We start from the raw sequence: 24,136 nt of genomic DNA on the forward strand, positions 1-24,136 counted from the left end.
GTCTATGTATATTTCCCAGCTGTATACTTTAAATACTTCAGCTAGTTGGAATCAAGATTTTAGCCTTGCCCTGTCCACAGGGAGCAAATATGGTGCACCATCATGCACTGTAATAGAGGGTTACATTAAAGGGGCAAGATACTCTAGTGCGATGGGCCCAGATAATGTACCAATAGCTATAATAAAACAGGAAGATGAAGCATGGGCAAAATGTTTGCATCCACTGTTTATCCATTGTTATACCATTGGTGATATCCCACAATCCTGGAAAAGAAGTATAAACGTTCCACTATACAAAAAGGGTCCTAAAAATTCCCCAGCCAGTTTTAGACAGCTTTCTCTCTTGTGTGCAACTGAGAAATTATTTGCGAAGAGCACCCTTACCCATCTGCAAGATTGGGCATTCGGAAATAATCTTATACCCTTAGAACAAACTGGATTTTTGCAAGAATAGTGGTACCTTGGATAATATCACCGTCCTCCAAACTTTAACTGAAAAAAAACCAGTGAGTCGGGGACTGCCGTTATATGCGGCTTTTATAGATTTCTCTACGGCATAAAACCGGGTCGATCCGGGGACGTTGTGGAGAAAATTGGTCACCATGGGGATACCAGGGAGCTTATTACAATTGGTTATTGCTCTTCACACCTCTACTTGCATGTAGGTTTTCTTAGGGGGAACACAGGGCCTTTCGAGAAAAAAAAGAAACTAATAATGGCTTGAAGCAAGGGTGCCTTCTGGCCCCTCTTCTTTTTTCTATTTACATTAATGATTTGCCTACGAGAGTGGGGCTCAGCAAAGGGGATTCCCCTAAATTAGGAAATTTAAAGCTGAGCTGCCTGCTATATGCAGATGATGCCATAATAATGGATTTAACCCCAATTGGACTTCAAAGACGCCTTGCTGAGTTGATTAGGTACACAGAAGAATATTATTTAAAAATAAATATTTCAAAGAGCAAAATCATGATTTTTAGTTATCAAGGATGTAAAGTCAGAAAAAACTTGCATTGGTTCTTGGGAAAAGAGAAACTGGAAGTAGCTAAGTTTTATCCATATTTAGGAAAAATCTTTATTTACAAACAGGTGTTCCACTAGCAATCATATGGAACACTGTAGAGGCAATTTCACAGACCTTTGTAATTTATCGTTTGTACACACACTGCGGGAAAAGACACTTCGCAAATATCTTATCAGTCTATAAAATAAAGATACCACCAGCACTGAGTTATGTCTGTGAAACAATAGACGCACAGGAATGGGATAAATTTGAGAAAGTGGAGGGGCAGATCTGGCGCCAAATATGTAATTTGAATCGCGCTGCTCCTATTGCTGCGATTCGGCTTGAATTGGGTTTACTCTCCACTTATGTGTTATCTATGGCTGCGTGCTTAAGATGGAGCAATGCACTATTAAATAGCTCCGAGAATATGTTACGGGTAGCACTATACAGGGAAATGTTTGTTAATATGAAAGAAAAGAGTGCTCTTTTTAGGAATCATTTAAAAGCCATAACAATGTTTGCCTTAGATAAGGCTAGCGTGGTGGATCTTTGTAAACGGGCGTTGAAAATCAGAATTAAGAAAACAATCTATGGGGCTTCCCGTGAAAGAGATATTAAAATGTGCGCAGAGAATAGAAATAATGATTGTATTGTGGGGAGCAGTGTTTGCAAAAAACCCCAACCTTATGTTATATGGAATCTTAAACATGGAGTACGTGGGCTCATTCTGTTGCTTAGGCTGAATTTACTTCCTCTAAGAATTGTAACAGGAGCTTGGGAGGGCATCACTAGACAGGAAAGACTTTGGCATTTATGTAACTCCTGTATTCAAGACTTAAATCATGTCATATTTGTTTGCCCCACATTACAACCAGTACGTCGTAGATATCAGAGGAATTGTTTTTTAAAGTACAATATCACCACAGCAGAAGAGGCTGTCTGCTGGCGCCGCCATCTGAACTTATGTGTTTTAATTTTTTTTGCTTTTTTAAACACTTTTTAATTACATATTAGAGTAGTATTGAGTACTTCAATTTGAATGTTCCTGAGCACTTGCACTTTTTCAATTTTTCCCCTTTTTTGCTGCTGGCCATGGATTAAAGGATGCTGTATTACTATGTACGCATCCGAGCATGTGCACTTTGCCAACTCTTTTTGCTTCTAGTTTACGAGTACTGTACGCTGATTTATTATGTATGCATTTGAGCACTTGCACCTTAGCAACTTTTTTGCTGCTAGCTATCAAGTACTGTATGCTGAAAATTGTTCTGTGAAGCTTTAAATATTCTTGCACCGCTATTATGCTGCTGGTTATCTTGTACTGTATAGTGAAGTGACAAATTCCCGTTTTTTACCACATGGTTATGCTGATTGTTATCCAGTACAGTATTGCGAATTGTCAAATTCCACATTTTATGATAAGGTTTTACTTTAGAAAGTTTTATGATAGTATTAGATCATACTCTTCATAGAAGATCACAAGTATCAATCTATGGTAATCTGATTTATTATGGATTAATCGCTTTGGCACTCGAAGGTTGTAGAATGGTTCCCATTTATAGGTTTATCTGTGTTTTTATATATGCTATGTTGAATTCAGTCCTCCGCTATCTATTTTTATGGAGTGTAATGTTGATTTTTAGATGTACTTTTATGTGGAACACTTTGGAGTTCCAAATTATAATCAATAAATAACCGAAAATAACCGAATGGCATGTTTGGTATCTAACAAATTGCAATTTAAAATCCTCCTTAATGGTAAAGTTAGATTTTATGTCACAATTCTGAAAAAGGCCACTTTTAGTTAAGTCAAGTCAAAGTAACTTTATTCGGTTTCTAAAAGAGAATCATAAAAGTGCACAAAATCAGCAATACAATTTATATTTACGATGACCTATATACAAAACAGCATGAAAGACAATTCATACAGTTCATTTATTTAAAGGGAGAGAAGAATAAGATTAAGAGAATACAATCATTAAAATTCAATCTAAAATTGATCACATCTTCTAATTCATGGGACACTTCAAATATATGATGATGAATCTAGGTAATCCAGTTCAGCTACAGCTACTAATACTGTTTCCTAATAGTAATTTCAACTTTAATAAAGTTGGAGACCCCAATGCATATATCAAATGTAGCCAGAGAATGCAGGTAGTTAAAACCATCAATATAAGAACATGGCCTAATATCTTTTAAAATTGGGACTAAATATTTTCTTCTAGGCTCTTTGTAAAGAGTACAAAATAGCATAACGTGCCTTGTGCTTTGGACTGCCAAATTATCATAAGGGCAGGGCACCAGGTTATCTGCTCACCCAGTTTGTTTCGGAAATGCCACTGCGAAATGCAGGGTAAGGAGACAAAATCTTGTTAAAAAAAATGTGTCTGAATATTTATAGTGAACGTTAAGTAATATTGCTTCTGAGCAGGGAATAAACAAAGCGGGCCTGCTACCACAGGTTGAGAGCCGCAAATTTTTGCCCCTGTGAGGTGCACCTCTTTTATGATCTTTTTCGCACTCTCATGGATACTGGCTGGGGAATCAAAATAATGTCCAAGGCCTAGTTTATAAAAGCTATCCCTGACAAATCGAAGCCAGGGAATAGTAAGTGCACCATCGAGGTTGAGACAATATTTTATAATCTCTCTGGAGAACACCAGCTCTTCCGATAACCAAATTTTAGCCCATAGGAGGAAAGGGGCAATGTTTATACAGTTTTCTACAAAGTCAAGCCCCAATTCATAATGCCAGAAGCTTGTGGGGGCACCATTTGGAATCATCAGTAACCTTTTTATAAATTTATTTTCCATAATTTCCAGCTGACGGCCATTATGGTACCCCCATACGCCTGCTCCATATGTTACCACAGGTACCCATTTTGCTTTATAGAGTGCAACTAGCTCGGTCACCGGTTTATGTCCCAATTTGCTGACAAAATGAAAAAGTCCCTCAACCACCCTACCTTCGTTGTGCAACCTTGTAGTAACAGGCGGATCACAGTTCAGCTTATTGTTAAAAAGGTTCCCTAGATAATTAAAATTATTCATTTTATCAATCCTCTTTGCACCCACAGCATAATTTCTAGTTTTAGTCTTTTTAGGCCCACAGACCAAAACATAAGATTTTGTCAAATTAACCTTTAAATCAAGTGACAACATAAAATCAGAAAATGCAATAAGAGATTTTTGGAGGCCATTTGCTGTTAGGGCCATTAAAACAGTATCATCTGCATAGGAAAGAAGAGGAACCCGGTTGCCCCCAATGCAAGGATAGTCAAAATCTTTATCTGACAAGAAAGCTTCAAGGCCACTGGTATATATTATAAAAAGAAATGGAGCTAAGATGCATTCCTGCTGGATGCCTCTGTCGATGCAATTGGCCTAGTTTTTTCGCCGTTAGCGCCATATCTGATAGTTACAGATGTAGAGGCATGGAGCCTATTGAGAAGAGAAATTAAAGATTCCTCAACTCCCATTTTCTCCATCAGTGCCCACAGCTCTCCCGATTTACAGTATCAAAAGCACTGGACAAGTCCATGAAGGCCAGATGAATAGAACCCTTCCTGGCCCTCATGTACTTGCCCATAATCAGGGACAAGTTGAGGCACTGTTCAGTAGTGGCCATCCCCCTCCTAAAACCATACTGTGATTGTGCGATCACCCCTGTGTCTGTCGCCCATGTTTCAAGACGAGGATGGACAACCCTTCCCAGCAACTTCGATGTGGCATCAATAAGGAAGATTGTTCTGTAGATTGGTCTGTAGCAGGAGGGGTCACATCTGTTACCTTTTTTATACACAGGGACCACTATAGCCTCCTTCCAAGATGCTGGGATAGGGCCGATTAGCACTGCTTTGAACACATTAGTCAATAATGAGGCCCACAAATTAGGATTAGTTTTAAAAAGATCTAGTGGCACTCCATCCGGACCAGGGGCTTTCAAACGTATTCTTTTGGCTAGGGCTTCCTTAACCTCAGCTAGTTTTCCTCACTCTATATATTTTACTAAATGATTTGCTGTGTACCCGGTACTCAATGGAAAACCATTAGAAGGTGCCACTCAGTTAGTGGCTTTAGGTACCTCGGGTTCTCGGTGAACCTACAAGCACTATAATCCCCACAACCAAAAGTGACCAGCGGCTATAACAGTATATTGCTTCCAAATATCTGATAAAAGTTACAGAAGAAAACGTAGACACAAATGCCTGTTTTTCAACTCAATTTCAACATGTTTCTTTTTCAACTGTTACTAGCTGTAGGAAAACCTTGAAGGAGCTACACAAATGACCCCTTACTGATTTTAGCATTGTCTCTAAGTTTCAGAAATATATAGGCTTCTACAATCCACCATTAGTTTCGTACTAATTTCTCCCACTAACTGGAAGGAGGTTGAAAGCACAAAATCAGGAATAATGGGCTATGTCCCAGTAAAATGCCAAAACTGTGTTATAAAAATTTGATTTTCTGACAAAAGTCTACCTGAAAGCTGGGAAGATGGTGATTGTAACACCATAAACCCTTTGTTGATGCCTTTTGCACGGGAAAAACCAGAAGCTTTCTTCTGCAGCACTTTTCCCCAATTTTTCCCAAAACCCAAAATGTAGCTATATTTTGACTAATTTCTCTTTTCCTTCCAGGGGAATCCACAAACCCTGGGTACCTTTAAAATCCCCAGGATGTTAGAAAAAAGGACGCAAATTTGGTGTGGATATCTTATGTGGACAAAAAGTTATGAGACCCTAAGCGTGAACTACCCCAAATAGCCAAAAAAGGCTTAGCACAGGGGGAGGCCTAGCTGTGAAGGGGCTAAACAAACTTTATAAAAAAACTTTTTTTAAACACACCCCCATCTCCTTCATGGCAAATGGGCTGTCTTTAAAAAATAAAAAAAGTTTGCTTTACTGGGCAATATTTACAGGCACAGGGTCTTCTGACTCTAGCAGGCCACAACGCCTCCAATCCAAATGAGTCGCAGTCTGTCACTCACTCTGCTTCCTGTTATGTGAACTGACCTATTGGTATGTAGGTCGGTTTGCATAAACACTTTTTAGTCACAAAAATACTACTTGCAAATTGTGACCAGTATTTGCGGCCGGAAAGAAGGTACATCAAGCCCCCAGTAACTTAAAAGATGCGGAGTGGGAAGCAAAGTCATAGACAGAGTTAGAAGGGTGGATAAAGTTTTTTGTTGCAGTACGGGGATGACCACTGCATATTTAAGGAATAGTGGGTAAGTGTCTGTATTGAGTTGAAAAAAAGCAGTATAGGACATGGGAAGGAAGAGCTGGTTTCAATGGCAAACAAGTAAACTTTTTAATCTGGGGATTAAATCATTGGTAGGTGAAGCTGTGAAGAAAGATTGGTAGAGTGGGCAAGTCTGTTTCTAACACCTGTAATCATTGATGAAATATCAGGTAAAACCCGTAGAAATATGGTGAAATCTTTTCAGGAGGAGGTTAGAAGGGTATTAGTGATGCACATCTGTCTACAAGGAGTGAAGAGAAGATGTGGGGCATATTCAGAGTTGTGTGAGAGAAAGTAATTCTGAGAGTATTGTTGACATGCCATATCAAGCAGAATTTAGAATATCTACAAGGTCATTGTGTATTTAATTTAGGAATGTTCTCATGGATTATAGAGCTTGTTTTTTGTGATGGGACCTTGGCCATGGGATTTTAGGAAGGAGGAATACTAGCTGACATGTATGTTGCATGATCAAAGAGAGATCAGAAAATTGTGCCAGGAGTATGTGTTTTAGAAGTATGCATCAAGACTAGAGAGTTGCCTTGTGTGTAGGAATTAATTTGGTATTTAGCAGTGAATGTACCGAGCACAAGTAGGCCATCAGTCCTATATTGGTGATAGTTTCTCATTCAGGTTTAGGTCCCTGAAAAATATTAATGGGATAGTGGACAATAGTTCTTCCAGGGTGGCTTTGAGGTCATCACGGTCATAGCTTAGATTTGTTGTGTCTTATTTTTGCATGTTTTAGTCACACTTTGATGCCACATGTACCAGTGCATCGCTAATGGCTCCAGTGCAAGAGTATTGTGTACAATAGTTATCGATACAAGAAGGAAAAATTCTATGCTGAATGATTTTCATTTTGGCTTCTGCCCAGGCTGTGCCAAAGAATCTGCAGTACTAAACAGCAAATAGATCACTCCATAGGTTTCATACAAGTTATATAAAATTTTGTGAATGTTGGTAGCAAATCTTTTCTACTGTCTTTGTTCAGACAACACTTGTCCATGAGGACACAAAGGTTTTTCGCTTCTCTCTACGTCGTTGGAGACTGTCCAATTTCAAGGGGCCACTTGGCTGCGATTTTACCTTGATTCACAGGTGACTATTTCAGTTTTTGAGTAGTTACGTTTAGGATGATTCTCCCACAGTCTTTAGACATTGGGCAAGTCCGAGGGTCATGGCTTTAGAAAGTTGTTTTTGGTTTTAGGATGATCTAGGTACCGTCATCATAGTTATAACATGTGAAGTTGAAAGAGTTTGCAAGGTCAGGAAGATGGGCTAGTAGACACTGAATAAGTAGGTTATGATTGTTGGTGTTTGTGCTTCTTAAGGTATTATTTTATCCATTTTGGCACAGTGTAGTGGAAACCAGTGTTATAAAGTCAGCTAACAGTTGGTGGCCGACTGTGTGAGATGCGGAGGATATGTCAAGTACAGTGAGTACAACTTCAAAATACCATTTGTGTCTAAAGAGTTCTTAATGTCATTCCATATGGAAATAAGTGCTGCTTTTGTACAACTTCTAGGTTCAAAGTCATTCTATCAGATAATAGTCTATGGGACTGATTTATGCTTTGATAGACAGAGTAGTGTCCATTGGTATTGTGGAGGACATTAATCCATCCCAATGGTAGTCCAGCTGACAAATGTAGAGATGACTGCTGGAACAGTGGTCATCTCAGTATATTGAGAGGATCCACCATCATGGCAGTTCCTTTCAAGATACAAATAATTTGGTGGATGACAACCATTGGTCTTAACGGCTGTTCACCAAATGTTTAACTTTTTTGTTTTTCAGAAAAATATTCCCAGAGCAGGAGTTTGTCTCTGAAATACAAAAAATAATGATCCCCAGACCATGGGAAAATTCTCCTAGTGCGTGGTGGGTCATTATTGTTTCCTTCTGTTCCGCACTGCCAGGGTTTGCCTGGTGGTCACAGACAGGAAAAAAATAAATCACATTGTCGCGTCAATCAATCAATCAATGAATCATAGGCATTTGTATAGCACACTGCTCACCCGGAGGGTCTCAAGGTGCTGGGGGGGGGGGGGGAACGCTACTGCTCGAAGAGCCAGGTCTTGAGTTGCTTCCTGAACGCGAGATGGTCTTGCGTTGTCCGGAGGTGGATGGGGAGGGAGTTCCATGTCTTGGCTGCCAGGTAGGAGAAGGATCTTCCTCTGGCGGTGGCTCTGCGGATGCGGGGGACGGTGGCGAGAGCGAGGCTGGCGGAGCGGAGCTGGCGGGTGGGCTTGTGGAAGGTCAGGCGGCTGTTGAGGAACTTGGGGCCCAGGTCGTGGAGGGCCTTGTGTGCGTGGGTGAGGAGTCGGAACGTGATTCTTTTGTTGACAGGGAGCCAGTGCAGGTCTCTCAGGTGTCCGGAGATGTGGCTGTGTCGGGGGATGTCCAGGATGAGTCGTGCTGAGGCGTTCTGGATCCGTTGGAGTTTCTTCTGGAGTTTGGCGGCGGTGCCGGCGTAGAGGGCGTTCCCGTAGTCCAGCCGACTGGTGACGAGGGCCTGGGTGACCGTCTTCCTGGTCTCGGTGGGGATCCACCGGAAGATCTTTCGAAGCATGCGCAGGGTGTTGAAGCATGAAGACGAGACGGCGTTGACTTGTCTGGTCATCGAGAGGGAGGAGTCCAGGATGAAGCCTAGGTTGCGTGCGTGGTCCGTTGGCTTGGGGGTGGCTCCCAGGGCGGGGGGCCACCAGGAGTCATCCCAGGCGGAGGGTGATGATCCCAGGATGAGGACCTCCGTCTTGTCTGAGTTCAGTTTCAGGCGGCTGTTCTTCATCCATTCGGCGACGTCTTTCATCCCTTCGTGTAGGCTGGCTCTGGCGGCGTCCGGGTCGCTGGTGAGGGAGAGGATCAGCTGGGTGTCGTCGGCGTAGGTGATGATCTTGAGGTTGGGTTGACGTGCGATGGTTGCGAGGGGGCTCATGTAGACGTTGAAGAGGGTGGGGCTGAGCGATGACCCTTGTGGAACGCCGCAGATGACTTCGGTGGCCGCTGACCGGAACGGGGGGAGGCGGACTCTCTGGGTTCTTCCGGCGAGGAATGAGGTGATCCACTCCAGGGCCTTCTCCTGGATGCCGGTGTTGTTCAGGCGCTGTACCAGGGTGCGGTGGCAGACAGTGTTGAACGCTGCGGAGAGGTCCAGGAGGATGAGGGCCGCAGTTTCCCCGTTGTCCATTAGGGATCTGATGTCGTCTGTGGCTGCGATGAGGGCGGTCTCCGTGCTGTGGTTGGCTCGGAAACCGGATTGCGAGTGGTCGAGGGATCCGTTGGTCTCGAGGAAGGCGGCTAGCTGTCTGTTGACGGTCTTCTCGATGATTTTGGCAGGAAACGGGAGGAGCGAGATGGGGCGGTAGTTCTTGGGGTCGGAGGGGTCTGCAGTTGGTTTCTTCAGCAGGGCACTGATCTCGGCGTGTTTCCAGCACTCCGGGAAGGTGGCGGTGTTGAAGGAGGCGTTGATGATGTCGCGGAGGTGGGGTGCGATGATGTGGTCGGCCGTGTTGAAGATGTGGTGTGGGCAGGGGTCCATAGGGGATCCGGAGTGGATGGTGTTCATTGAGCGTGTTGTGTCTTCGGTGCTGACTGGGGTTCAGGTGCGGAGGGTGGTGGTGGGGGGCATCGGTTCGGTGGTGGGGTTCGTGGTTGGTGGGCCGAAGCTGTTGTGAATGTTGGCGATCTTGTCGTGGAAGAAGGCTGCGAGGGAGTCGCAGAGGTCTTGCGAGGGAGTGATGTCATTGTTTCCGGCATCGGGGTTGGAGAGCTCTTTGACGATGCTGAAGAGTTCCTTGCTGTTGTGGGTGTTGTTGTCCAGTCGTTCCTTGAAGGCTGTCTTCTTTGTGGCGCGGATCAGTTGGTGGTGTTTGCGGGTGGCGTGTTTGAGGGCCGTCATGTTGTCTGTGGTCTGGTTGGTGCGCCAGGTGTTCTCCAGGGAGCGGCAGTTCTTCTTGGAGGTGATGAGCTCGCCGGTGAACCAGGAGGCTTTCTTGCTGCCGCATCTGCTGGGGGGGTTCTTCTTCAGTGGTGCGAGGGCGTCTGCGCAGTTGGTGATCCACTGTGTGAGGTTTTTGGCGGCTTCGTTGGGGTCCGTTGAGCTGGTGGGGGGGTTCTGGCTGAGGAAGGTGGTGAGCAGGTCGCCGGTGATCTTGTTCCAGCTCCTGCGGGGGGCTTGTTGAGGGTGGTGGTAGGTCGTCGTTTTACTGAAGCTGAAGTGGACGCAGCTGTGGTCAGTCCACTGGAGATTGGTGGAGTGGCTGAAGGTGACGTATTTGCTGGATGAGAAGACTGGGTCAAGCGTGTGGCCGGCGTAGTGGGTGGGGGTGGTTACCAGTTGCTTGAGTCCGAGGTTGGCCAGGTTGTCCAGCAGAGCAGTGGTGTTGCGGTCCTTGTTGTCCTCCAGGTGGAAGTTGAGGTCCCCCAGGAGGATGTAGTTGGTGGAATTGATGGCGTGCGGGCTGACGAAGTCTGTGATGTCTTCGCTGAACTGTGTGCGTGGTCCCGGTGGTCTGTAGACGAGGGTGCCTCTGAGCGTGGTCTTGGGGTCGGTGTGTATCTGGAAGTGGAGGTGTTCAGCGGAGGTGAAGGTGTCATCGGAGTTGGTCGTGATGCGGATGGTGTTCTTGTGGATGATGGTGATGCCTCCTCCTGTCTGGTTGACGCGGTCCTTCCTGGTGATTTTGTAGTCAAAGTAGATCGATCGATTACTGTACTCTGACAGGCCCTTGTCCACCAGTCATCGAAGTAAGCTTTCTGATAGCTTACTAAATGAGGTTTGCGGACTGAGAGCTTTGCAAACCTTGTACTCCAGCTGCCTTTTTTATAGTCTGACCAGAAAGGGACCATTTGGAATATATCTTTCAGTCTGGTCGAATCCATGTTTCTTTACAATTGGTTATTGTAGGTTGATTTCACATTTCATAGGAATTCACAGTATGTTTGGCGGGTGCTGGTGGTCTAGCCGCAGGGGACACTAGCAGGATCCTGTAGAAGGTGTTTAGAGGAAATGAGTCTACTGTGTATCCAGACATATTTATGAATTTTGATTAGTTCTTTAGTTTCTGTTTCAGTCAGGTCAAATGAACATGTCATAGGTAGTACATTTTTGGTGGTGAAGGTGATGCCAGGCTTTCATTGCTTGCATTGGAGTGGGAGTAAGATTCAAGGGCAGTAGACTTTTCAATTAAGTGTTCCAATAAAGCACCACAGAGTTCTTGATAGTGTTTAGTGCTAGATTTGGTGCTGGTATGGTTACGGAATTCATTGACTATTGCAAAGTGCTGTTTAGTTGGGCATGTTGCATCAGTGATACGTTGCTGATAAAGGTATCTCTTGACCTTTTAATTGCAGTTCTGTATATTCTGTGCTGTCTTTTGAGTTGCTTTTTGTGGTTGCGATTATATGGTTTGCCCAGTTTTGATGTATCGTGTTTCTGTTTTTTCTAGTTTTACATCAGAGTGGAATATTCCAGCCTTCCTTATGTATCTCTTAGCTGTGTTAATTTGAGAGGGATCACTGAGTCAAAAGCCCTCACTAGACTGTGGTGAAACTGTCATTCTGACATGTCTGAGTCTGATAAGAAGGATACAGAAGACTTTCTTATGGTAAGGTTAGTTCTTCCAAGGTCTGGTAACAACTGTTGTGGTGGATACTAAGGGTCTTGTTTAGTGCCAAAGAGAGGTTGGGCTTACATCGAATGCTGTTATGCTCACTCTGTATAGGAAGAAGGCAAAATGAGACGAAAGCGTAACTTTACGTCTTTCCGTATTCACAAACGGCATTTACTACTCGTAAATGCCCTTTGCAAATACCAAAAGTCGTAAAGTTCAACTTTTGGTGTTCACTAAGGGCATTTACGAGGAGTAAATGCCCTTTGTGAATATCAAAAGTAGTAAAGTTAGACTTTCGTCTCAGTTTATCTTTGTGACTCGGGCCCAATGTGTTTTCAGGGACCCAGATCAGGCTTTTTGGAGCAAAAATAACGTGAAGGGCATGGTCTACTGAGTGGGTTGGTCAGTTAGCAATTGGTAAAATATCATATGCTTCAATCTTAGCAAGCAGACATGATCCTTGGCTTTGGGCTAGTATGTGAAACCATTTGCTGAAATCATCAAGGATGCATAGGCTCTTGTGGTCAATTGAAATATTTGCTATTGAGTATGTGAGAGCATAAGTGAAAATAGAGTTGTGTGTGTAGATCAATTTCTAAGGAGTAAGGAGGCTGAGAAAGCCATGCAGAACAGTGAACAAGCATAGTTTCTTATCCAAGATAGCAAGTTCATTGAAATAGGATGTGAGGAGGGTGTTTTCGCACTACTGTTTGGAAAAGGAGCTCTGGTGTTCGGTCAGATAATAGTTCATAAATGTGATGTGTATTTCCACTTAGCTACCTACCGCTGATTAGCAAACATGACAAGTGCTCAATGTTTTTTCAAGGAAGGGAAAAGACAGATCTTACCCCACCACCTTGCCTCCTGGTGTTCCTTTTGCTTTCACTCCCATCCTTGTGTTCATGCTGCACATTATCCACCACCTGCTGCATGATTTTCAGATTAATTAACAGTTATTTCCTTCTCAAATGGTCTAGATTGCTAAAAGAAACAGCACAGTGGCAGACTTTTGCAAAGGCCAAGTGGACACCTTTCAGTTGCTGTATGTTGTGTTACTAATATGGTTAAACATTTTCCCAAACTGAATGGGACCTATGCCTTTACTCCTACCATAATTCAGTCAACCCTGCTGCATATCTGGGTCCTCAATTGGAGCATTATCCTAGTCATCGAGAATACATGCATTAATAGGGCAAGCACTATCAAATCAACATTAAATACTTACTTTCTCAATCTCTAAGCTGTCCTTAAAAACATCATACAGGTAATTACTCCATCTTCACTGTAATATAGCATCCCAACCATGCCTGCATTTTCATTTTCTCAACTGTATTGATGACTACATTCACAATATGATGTAGGGATAGCAGAAGGAATAGCAGAACTCTATCAATGTGTTAGCATTCCTTCAAGCTAAAGTTTTTTTTCAAGTTAAAATTACAGGGGATACTTTATTAAAGAGTTCACATTGAAGGAAATACATCAGTGGGAACATGCAGTGATTCTCTGGACTAATGTCTGCTATCTCTGAGGCTGTCTGACACAATTTCTGAATATGAAGCTGTCCCATGGAACAGTTTCCCCTTTGCTAATCAGTTTCCACTCCAACTTAGGTATTGGTAACTTATTAATTGGTTTCAACTTCAACTGTGGTCGTAAACTCTTGATAGATACCATTGAGACTCTCAAATGAGGGGAGAGAGCTATTTTATGCTGCTTCTATTTACGATTCAGGATGAGACACAAAAGTAGGTCCAGCTGAACTTTAAATTAAACTGGCATTGTTCACGAAAATTCAGGAATTTCGCATTACGCTTGTTACACAAAATCTCACTTTTACACCACTTCATATAATTATGTTTGTTTTGCACCAAACGTTTACCACATGTCTGCAATAATAAGGGCATTGCTACTGCAAAATAGCTCTGTACACCAGGCTGTACATTCTTCGTCTTGTGTGCAATTCAGAATTGTGTATGATAGTTTCAGTTGCACCACCTCAGACAGAATTCAACCTTGGGCTATTAAACAAAATCAAATTATGAGATGGGGTACTTAAAGGAACATGTGATTTTTTCCTTATTAGTGAATAGCTGAGAAAGCCTGCTGTTGGAGCCTGATTAATAGGTTTTATGGACTGGAAGGCTGTTAGACCTGGGATCCTTGGTGTGGTTTCCCCTGCCGATTTGCCTTTAGAATCCTATTTTTGCTGACTTCGTTTTTGCTTGCTTTAGAACTCTGGGCACTTTACCACTGCTAACCACTGCTAAAGGTCATGTGCTCTCTACTAAAATGGTAAGATTCGCTTATCCACAATTGGCATATTTAGTTTACTTTTAAGCTCCTGGTAAAGTGCACTACATGTGCCCAGGACCTGTAAATTAAATGCTACTAGTAGGTCTGCAGTACTGAGTGCGCCACCCACATGAGTAGCCCTTTAAACATGTCTCAGGCCTGCTATTGCAGTTTGAAACAGTCATGTCGAACTGGCAAGATAACCCTCTTTCCAATTCCAAACCCTCCTTTTTAATATATATAAGTCAACTCTAAGGTAGGCCCTAGACAGGCCAAGGGCATAGTGCAATTTATTTAAAAAGTAGCAACATCACAAAATAAAAAGATGGATGGAGTGTTGAAACGTTTCAAACACTCACCCCAGTCAAAGATCTGTGTTTAATATATCATTATTTTGCTTGCCACGTCACACCACTTGGGATCCAGCCATATGCAAATCGGTCTTGACCCTGCTCCCCAATGGGAACAGTCCAACCCAAACTGCCAAGCCAGGTCCGCCATGGATCGGAAACAAGCATCCTGGAACCGGTTTTGGGGTATCTCCCGTCATCAACCATGCTATCTTGAATCCAGTGGCACAGGGAGCAAGGGATCAACCACTGGGCATACTCTTAGCAACGTAGGGTGCACATAGCAACATCACAAGATAAAATGAAGGACAGAGTGTTGAGCCTACTCAAATACTCACTCCCAGTCACAGATTTGGGTTTAATCCATTGGTATTTTGCTTGTCACATCACCCCAGTTTGGACCCAGCAATTTGCAAATCAGTCTTGACCCTGCTACCCATGGTAACAGTCCAGCCTGAACTGTCAAGCCAGGTACTCCCTGGGCCAGAAACAAGTATCCTGGAACCTGTTTTGGGGAATCACCCCTCGTCAGCCAGGCTGACTTGACTACAGTGGTGTAGGGAGCAAGGGACCCATGTCTGGGCATACCCTTAGCCACTTAAGGCACACAAAGCAATATCACAAGGCACCTGGCCTGGCAGTTCGGGCTGGACTATTCCGATTGGGAGCAGGGTCTAGGTTGGTTTGCATATTGCTGGGTCTAAGCTGGAATGGGATGGCAAGCAAAATAATGATGTATTGAACCCAGATCTGTGACTGAGGGTGATTGTTTGACAATGTTCAGCATTCCGTCCATCATCTTTTTGTGCTGCATTTTCGATGTGTGAAGGGTATGACCAAATGTCCTTCATACGCCACTGGTTTCAAGCTAGCTTGGCTGATGAGGGTTGAAACCCTGAAACTGGTCCCAGGATACCTGTGTTATGGTTCGGGCAGCACCTGGCCTGGCAGTTCAGGCTGGACTGTTGCCATGGGGAGCAGGGTCAAGGCTGATTTGCATATGGCTGGATGTTAGAAATGGGGGCCTCTAGTTGGCAGGTAGTAACCTGTCCAAGTAGGGATCCTGCTTCCTAGTCAAGATAAGGGAGTTACACTTCTAAAATAGCCCCTGCTCACCCCCTTGGTGCCTTGGCATGAGCAGTTAGGCTTATCTCAGCGGCAATATGTAAAGCATTTGCACATAACACACAGTAATACAGTGTAAACACTACAAAAGGACTCCACACCAGTTTTAGGAAAATAGCCAATATTTATCTGTGTAAAAGAAGACCAAAACGATAAGAATCCAACATGCAGTTATTTGAAAATATCAATAAGCAACAATAGACTTTAAAAACAGTTCCTTGAAGTTGATAGCTCCGTCCGGCGTCGTGAACAAACAAATTCAACAGTTCTGGCTGATCGTGGCGTCGGGGGCCAGCTACCATGTCGGGAAGCCCCGCAAACAGTACCTTTAGAGATGCAGGGCATCTGGAACTCACTGTGAGCTCTGAAGAGCTAGCGACGGCAGGCGTCAGGTCCGGAGGTCGGTGCAGGAGTCATTGGGCCATTGAAGTCACACGCATTGCAGATCAGACTCCATGCGGTTGAAGGCGGCAGGCTTGGTGACAGCTTCCGACTGTGTGGGTGAGACCAGGGCTGTGGTACGAAGTGGCTCGTGCTTGTTGCGGTGCTCGGGGGTCACAGTTCAGACAGCATCGTTATTGTCATTGAAGTGCTGTTGTCGGCCGGCAAACTGGAGTCGATGGCGCCGGTGTCGATGGGCCAAGGCTGTGGTGTAGGACCGGGCAGTGCATCATGTAACTTACAAGCGATGCCCCCAAACCGCAGTGTAGGCAGCAGCACCAACATCCGAATTGAGTGGCATCATCGGGGATACCGAGGCAGCGGTGTGTAGCGAGGCGGTTCTATGTGCAGTGCCCACAGGTCACGGTGCAAGCAGTGGCTTGGTGACGTCGTCAGTCGGCATCGTAGGTGAGAACGGGGTCGCGGTGTGAGATGCGTCGGTGACCTCTGCAGTGCCTTCCAGTCACAGAGCTGGCAGCAGCTTCATAGATGGCGCCAGGTTGCTTTTTCTTCTGTTGCAGCCCAAACACACACAGTTCCTGGTGCTGGCAGCAGATGAGCTTTAAGTATTTGCTGTTCCTGAAATTTCTTGAACAGGGGGCAAGCTCTACCTCAAGCTCTTGGAGAAACACAGAAAAAAAAGTTGTGGAAAGTTCAGTTCAGTCCTTTCACTGCCTAGGAAAGAATCAGCCACTGCAGCCAACACAGCAAAGTGGTAGTTTCTCCTCACAGCTTCTCCAGCTCTTCTTATTGGCAGGTTCCTTATTCCCAAAGAGTTCTAAAGTTCTGGGGTCAGGGCCCCAATATTAATACCACATTTCCCTTTTAGTTAGTACAAACAAAGTTCCACTGGCATATATAAACCAGTTCTGCCTGACTCAGGCCAGGTTCACTCCAGTAGGGCAGCTTTGTGTAAGGCAGCCACAATCCATTCGGGTGTGAGCGACAACTCCTCCCACTACTCTAAATGCAGACAGGTCTATTCAGCCTGGCTATGAGTCACCCAGGAAAGACAGGGCATACCTCAACCTCCCCCCTTGTATCTGTCTAGTGTGAATGCACATCCCGTGCTCCTGTCATTATGAACCCATACTGGGAATACACAAATGGCAGAGGCACACAGGATGGTTAAGCAAGTAAAGTGGCATTTTCAAACACATAATATGAAAATCATCTTTACTAAAAGATGTATCTTTAGATTCTGAGTTCAGGGAGCTTAAACTCCACTTCTCTATCTTGTCCCAGAGGAATGTGAGGCTCGCAAGATGTTACAAAGCTACTCCCATGTTATTCAATGCGACAGATAGCCTTTCAATAGTGAAAACGAAATTGGCATTATTTCCCTATCAGGACATTTTAGATGCACCAGTACAGGTCCTCACTTTCACATACACTGTGCCCTACCCAGGGGGGTACCTTGGGCCATCTGAGGGGAGGCTTACATTAAAGAAAATGGAGGGTTATAGCGTGGCAAGTGGGTGCACTTGCCAGGTCAACATGGCAGTTCACAACTGTGCACACAGACATTGCAGTGGCAGGTATGAGATACACTTGCAGTGCTACTCCTGTGGGTGGCACAACCAGTGCTTCAAGCCCACTAGTAGCATTTGATCTACAGGCCCTGGCACACTCAGTGCACTTTACTAGGGACTAGCTACTATTGGGCTTGCAGCCCTTGTTGTGTCACCCACCTGATTAGCCCTGTAAATGTTTCTCAGACCTAACACTGTAGTGTCTGCACATGAACTTGTGAACTGCCATGTTGCCCTGGCAAGTGCACCCACTTGCCATGCCCAAACCTACCCTTTCTTTACACGTAAGGCACCCCTAAGGTAGGCCCAAGGTACCCCCCTGGGCAGGGTGCAATGTATGGGAGTCTCAGTTGAATTGGTAACCCTTGATTCAAAATAGAATATTATCTTTGGTCACCCATAGCGTAGGAGATTTCTCTCAGTGATTGGGGCGTACACACATCAAGACAATCATTGGTACTTTTAAAGCCAAATGCATTCCCACAGTGAGTTATGGTTGCAAGATTTGGGATTACTCCTTCATATACCCTATTCAGTTTGTAGAAAATAAGCTCTTGAGAAACCTATCAAAGAGTCCACAATGTATTCCTTAGGAGATTGCACAGTAAGAAGTAGAATTGGGATACAATTCAGAGCTTATTTGTCTCCGTCCATTAATCTTGTGGCTTTCTGTCTGGCTAAAGGAGGAGCTTAGATTGAAAAAATTAATCTTAAGGAAATGCCTGGGCCTGGGTCATAGGTCTCATATCCCCTGGCTGTTATACATTGAGAATACCATGAGAGACCTCATCAGCACCAATCGTTTTACCAACCCTGACAGCGTCACTAAAACAGATATTTTGTGGGTCAAGCAGACCTTCTCTGCCAAGGCAGGCTCAGAGAGGGACGCTCTCATGCAAACCAAGTGCATGTTGACCCATTAATATTTGACCAAATCAGTCAGTGGTCTAGAACTTTAATTGACTCTTGAGATGTCTGACTATCATAAAAGGCTACTAACTTTATTTAGATTAAATATGATTCCCTAATTACTGTTTGCTGTCATTGGGTGACTTAAAGCTTCTGAGTTGCCTGCATGTAGCTGGGATAATGCTTAGATGCCTGATACCTTGCATATTGTTATTTGCCATGGGTTTAATCCTCTTTGTTACAAATATATTCAGCCCCTCTTGACACCTTTGAATTTTAGGGCACTGTGCCCTGTTTATTGCTTTTACAATCTTTAATGACTCCTCATGTATATTACTTTTTAGCATGATTTTATCAGGTGTTTTATGATCCAAAGGTTAGGATGTAATTTTAATATAAATTCACTGAAAAAAACATAGGTTTCAGGCCTGATATAGTTAGGAATTAGCATTTAAAAAATCTTTGAAATTCACTGAAAAAAACATAGGATTCAGGCCTGATATAGTTAGGAATTAGCATTTAAAAAACCTTAGAAATTCACTGAAAAAACAATAGGTTTTAGGGGTGTTATAGTTAGCTGGGCATTTCACTCGAACAAAACCATTGAAATTCATCCGATATAGTTAGTTGTACTAACTACATCTCGCCCGCCGGCAATCCACTGCTGATGATGTCACATATTACATCATTCATGACATGGTCAGTGACATCACTGATGACATCTCAAACGTCTTTTTTTTTTTAGAAGGGGGGCTCTGTAGCCCCCCTTCTTTTTCTAATTTATTGGCCCTGGGGACCCCATCCCCCAGGCCTGCCCCCAAGTTTTTTTTTTATAAAATAATTTGCCCAGGGGGCCCCATCCCCAGGGGCATGGCCCTTTTTAAAAAAAAAAATTATTTTGGAGGGGGGCTGCCTTGCCCCACTCCTGTGGCCTCTTATGGCCCCAGGGACCCCATCCCCGGGGCCGTTTAAAAAAAAAAAATTTAAATGTAGGAGGGGGGCTGCGTGGCTCCCCTCCCGGGCTACTACTAGCCCCGGGGACCTCATCCACCAGGGCTGGCCCTCTTTGTTGGGGGCCGTGGGGGGGTCCCCAACCCCCCCACGGTCCCAGCCGGGTCCCCGCGTCCTACAGGAGCCGACATTGCTTTTCCACATGGGGAGCAGGTAACATGCTGCTCTCCATGTGGAAAAGCAATCAGCTTTGCTTCATTGAAGCGAGAGCAGGTTTCCCTGCTCTCACTTCAATGAAGCAAAGCAGTTTCCAATGACAGGGTGGGAGCCGTGAGGCTCCCGCCCTGTCATTGCAAACTACAGTGTGCCAAGGGTGGACACCCCGGGACACTGCAGGAGCCGTCCCTGGGGGTGGCGGTCCCCAGGGCCTATACAAGGCTCCAGGAGGGGGGCTGTGTGGCCCCCTCCCACATTTTCAAGTTGGCCTGGGGGTAGCGGTCCCTGGGGCTGGGGGGGCCTGAGAGCCCCCCCACACCAAATTTTTTCAAGCCCCGAGGGTGGCGGTCCCCGGGGCTGGGAGGGCTGAGAGCCACCCCACCCATTTTCAAGAAGCCCCGGGGGTGGCGGTCCCCGGGGCTGCGGGGGGGCTGTGAGCCCCCCACCTATACTATGTTAGAGCCCTGGGGGTGGCAGTCCCTGGGGCAGTGTGGCGGGGATTGGGACCCCCCCACACTTATTTTTTTATTATGCCCCTGGGATTTGGCCCCCCCAGGGGCAAATTAGCATATTCAGCGCGGGAGCCCGCGCTGATTTTTTTTTTTCTATCGGGAGGATGCACGCATCCAGCGCACAGCATCCCGTTTAAAAAAAAAAAAATGTTTTGGGGCCTTGTGGGACCCCCTGAGCAGGCCTAGGGGGCCAGGGTGTTTATACCCTGCCCCCTTTTCGCGTTTTGCGTCGTTTTTTGGGGGGTTTCTTGTGCCTCGGTTCTACCAAGGCACAAGATGGCTGCCAACACTTCCTGATTCAGAGTCTTGGCAGCCAATTAAAATTCAGCTCATGATCGGGAGGGTGCGCGGATCCTCCGAGGCCATAGATATATATGTACTTTTAACTCTAATTTTTTCAGGAACTACTGACTGGATTTACACCATTTAAGCAAAAGGCACGAGTCTGAACTGAGGACTACCTCTTTGCCAAATTTGGTGTAATTCCGTTCAGCAGTTCGGGCTGTAGCTGCGGCTAAATGTCCTATGGGAAAATGCATGGGGAAAACGCATTTTGGGACCCCCCTTTTTTCTCGGCCACCGCTTGACGAATCACCGTGAAACTTTCAGGATAGGAGCGGATCGGAGCTGGACAAAAGTTTGGAAAATTTCGAGAAGATTTGTCAATCGGCACCAAAATTATTCCATAAAAGAATGTTGCGGATTTCCTATGGAAAATAGGTTCTAACTATATCTACCTACTGGCGACCGCCAGTAAGTAATATTTACTGTCAATATTGTCTATTGAGTTACAGTGTGACTTTATGATGCATTTATTTTTATATACTTTTATGAATTTCATTGTTCAATTTGAATAAAGTGTTTTGACTGACTACTTTAGCCATTTCACGACATCTGCCTTTCTCTGAATACACGTCCTGGGTGGATGACAGCTAAACTTTTTGCATTCTCTCTAGACAGCCACACACAAAGGGACCTGAGGTGTGACTGATGGGCCATTCACATCCTGCTGGGCCTCCCTAGGCAGAATAGGAAGGTGATGCTGACACTTACACCTGAACAGGCTGTGTACTGTCCCCACACAAAGGGCTGCATACCCCCTGTAGTGAGTCTAGAGACAGGGCAGGAAGGGCATGGACTCTACACTTCAAAGGCCTCTCTTTGGAATCACTCCCGCTTCAAAGGCACAACTGGGTGTACTGGACGTCTGATGACACCAGGTCACTGCATTTCTGGAGCAGTGGACATTATATCAGGAAGAAGGACTGATGTGCTGATGAAAGGGCTGCCACTCTGCTGGATTCTGCTGGACTCCTGCTCTTCCAACCTGCTGCCTGCTGGTCCTTGCCTGGGAGTGAGAAGGACTGGACCAGCTTCTCTCCAACTCAGAACAAAAGTGACTCCAAGGGCTTGCTGGCTTGCCTTCTGTTTGAGGTCTCAGGGGCATCATAGACTTCCAGCCATCCACCTACAGCACCTGTATTCAGCCATCTGAGGGTCTTGCCCTGTCAAGTGGTGCTAAACCAGTCCTGGAACCTTCAAAGTGATTCTTCAGTGAAAATCCATGCATCGCCATTGTTGTGCTTATCGGAACAGGCGCATCTCCCTAGACAACAATGCATATCAGATACTGCGAGGATTGAGTACATCGCATTGCCTTCGGATCGGTGCATCACCTGCTTTTTTGGCGCATCTCTGACTTTGCACGGCTTGGAACCAATGTATTGCTTACATCGGAAGGATCAACGATGAAGCATTGCGTCCTCTGCTCCACGCATTGGATCTTCATTGACGACACAACCAAGGTACTTTGCTGTGGGACAAAGTTGGTCCCTGTATCCGACCCATGCTCCATCGCAATTGGCATGAACTTTGGGATTTGACCCAGCTTAGTGGGACCAGATAGCCCTGGTTGGCGCCTTATGCTTTTAAGCACAGTAATTCAAGATAATCTTCAAATATTCATGCCTCTGGTTCTACTTATTGGATTTATTTTGTTTTGTTCATGTTTTGTACATTAAATTAAGCTCTGGTTTTCTAACCAGATGTGGTATCGTTTGTGTGATGTTTTCACACCACAAAATACAATAACACAAACACACAACAATGAAACAAAACAATTTACCATCACAACACCACCGAACAAATAAAAAACATATTACAATAAAACAATCACATAGTGCAAGAACACAACACACCAACATGTATGAAAAACCTAACAACACAATGAAAACACAGAAACACATCATAACAATGCTGTACAACATATCAGCACAGCCGTCACATCACTGTAACATAAGTGAAGAATGCAAATGTATGCAGACACAATGCAGTGCAAAAAATGAAAAACTTAAACAATACAAGAATACACAACACAACACAGAAATATACCAACACAAAACAATATAACACAACACAAATAAATATCCAGAAGATAAAACACTATTACAACAATGTAAATATTGTGCTTGATGTTGTTTTATGTTGCTAATTAATTTTAATTGTGGTGTTGCAATGTGCTGATATAGGGGCTTGTTAGCTCTACTTGATGGGATGTTTTGTTGTGAACTCTTCTTTTGGAATGTTTTGCTGGATTGCTGTGCTGTACGCTTCCTTTGTATTATCGTATTTTGTGTTGTATAGTTGTAATTTTATTGTGTACTATTTTTTGTTTAAGAATGTGGTATTGCATTTGTATTTAGTTGAAAATTTTATACGATGGCATTTCACATTCATATTTTATTCTTGTGGTGTGTTCTGTTGAACTTCATTGTATTGTGCTGGTCATCCGTTGTGTTGCCTTTTCATCAATTTTGAATGTTTTCAGTTGTATTTTTATGGTTTTACACTGGTTTTGTGTTGCTACTTTGTTGTAATGAGATTGAATTATTATTCCATTACATTGCTGTCGTGTATTACGTTGTGTTCCTTTTCACGTCTTTTGCTATGTTCAGTTATGTTTTTGTTTTGCTGTGGTTTTGTTGTGTTATTTTTGTGTAATAGTGTTGCATGATGTAGTTCTTTTCCAGATTTTAAAAATGTTTACCACGTTCCTGGCCACATTCCGTGAAAGTTGGAGCTGCTTAATCTTGCCGAAGATGACACCACCATTCCAAATCTTCAACGTTTTAGGGCAGCAATCATCCTAATGCCATTCTCATCGCCATGCCCTAAATTATCACTTTATGTGATCTAGCCCTAAACCACTACATAGTGGTGGCTGCTAATGATCGGGGGTGGTGGAGTAGGGCGGGGGGGAGCGGAATGAAAATAAAAACACGCAGCTGGGTACTGCCACCATCTCTCCTCCATCGTCTGTCCTCCGTCCACAAAGCAGGAAGCACACAGGCTCCCAGACTCCCCCACCCAATCACAATGCTGCTGTCACCAGCATGACAGCAGCATCGTGATTGGTCTGAGCACTGTAGTTCAGAGCTCAGACAGGGGCTGGGATCCTGTGCATGTTCTCCACCCAGGGTGTGAAATACAGCATGGTGGAGAACATACAAAGTGCGCATGACTGTATGGCCAGCCCAAGACAGCCGGCCAAACCATCATGCGCACTTACAGAGTGCCAACCAGTCCTCCCCCTGCTCTGCCCAGTCTTGCATGTCCCCCACCAAAGCCAGTACGGAACAATAAAATTATAACAACTTTGCATGATTATCATTTTTTGCTCCTTTTTTAAATGCTCCGAGAGCAGTGGGGCGACGATCCTCAGCCTTAGCGGAGTAGCCGCTGCTGTGACTACATGCTCTCTGCCCCTCATTCTCTCAGACCTGTTGAAGGCCAAATCACTTCATCACATTAACTGTTTTTGAAAATGCATTCAATATTGGAGCTGGTCATCTTTTCCCTGATCATCTTTGCAGGGTGTGGTGGCTTAGTGTCAGGCCTAGTGGCTCAGTGTCAGGCCTGGTGGCTCAGTGGACTA

This window comes from Triturus cristatus, chromosome 12, assembly GCF_964204655.1.
Source record: "Triturus cristatus chromosome 12, aTriCri1.1, whole genome shotgun sequence".
In the NCBI taxonomy this organism is placed as follows: domain Eukaryota; kingdom Metazoa; phylum Chordata; class Amphibia; order Caudata; family Salamandridae; genus Triturus; species Triturus cristatus.